Below are 1,060 nucleotides of genomic sequence, written 5' to 3' on the forward strand. Positions count from 1 at the left end.
GTCATCCGCCGGATCGAGCAGGACGATGCCCCGCATGTCTGCTTCTCCAAGGGCCGCGTGGGGTTTTTCAGCAAGGCGAGCGATCTGGGCGGTCATGACCGGCACCCAGGTGGCTGCTCTCACCTTCTTGCCCGACGGCAATGCCTTCTCCTTCGGCCACCCCTCCACCGACACTGTCATGGAACGTTTCCTGGTGGGGGAGGGTGTGGGGGCTGGCGCGAGGGAGGAGTGCTGCCATCAAATATTAGAAGATGGAGAAGCTACACGACGAGTTCCACGAGCTGCGCACGGACTTGGTCGAGGTGAAGATGCGGAATGAGTGCGAGGAGGTCACATCAAAGGAGCATGACGCGGAGGAGCCGATAGCGGCTTGGGTTGACCCGAACGTGCACGGCATGGGGGACGAGGACTTCTTGGCCTTCTTTGCCGCGTTGATGCAGGTGAAGGACGTCGTCTCCGAACCCTCCAACCAGGTTCTCTTGCGCGTCGACGTGAGCCGCATGGAGGAGGTGGCCCCGCTGCTGCCGCTACAGCTCTTCGGTGGCAGTACCTTGGGGCTCGGTAGCAGCAGGAGCATCAGATGCTGATGGCGATGCTGCCTCCGCCTGAGGTGTTCGCCTCATAGATTAATCTGTAGCAACAGATGTTGATGGAGCTGCCTCTGGCACAGGCGTTCACCGCCGGGATGGATATGCAGGAGATGCCTCCACCGCTTGTGTACGCCAAGGGGATGGAAGTGGAGGGGATGCAGATGCTGATTCCTCAGCCGCCAGGATTCGACGATGAGATGGGGATGCCTCTGTCACCAAAGATCCCTGCTGGGCTGGAGACGAATGTCGGCTTCCCATTCCCGTACTGAGAAGATGAGCTCTGTCGATCCGTTCAAGCGAAAGCATTAAACAATGGATGATAGTTCGCCGATCTGTTGTCATCTAGTTACATCTATATGCAATCTTTCGTCAAATTTTATGTCATTTCTTTATTATCAATAATTAAAGGCTAAATCTGTATTGTCCTATCGTTGGCCGCTGGGATTTAATGAAATACAAACATCTTCTCA

The 1,060-nt window shown here is 55.7% G+C and overlaps 1 pseudogene; it reads left to right on the forward strand.

Annotated features, from left to right (window-relative positions):
* Positions 1–859, forward strand: LOC123057371 (agamous-like MADS-box protein AGL61; annotated as a pseudogene).
* The last annotated feature ends 201 nt before the right edge of the window (positions 860–1,060 follow it).

Source organism: Triticum aestivum, chromosome 3A, assembly GCF_018294505.1.
Source record: "Triticum aestivum cultivar Chinese Spring chromosome 3A, IWGSC CS RefSeq v2.1, whole genome shotgun sequence".
Lineage (NCBI taxonomy): Eukaryota > Viridiplantae > Streptophyta > Magnoliopsida > Poales > Poaceae > Triticum > Triticum aestivum.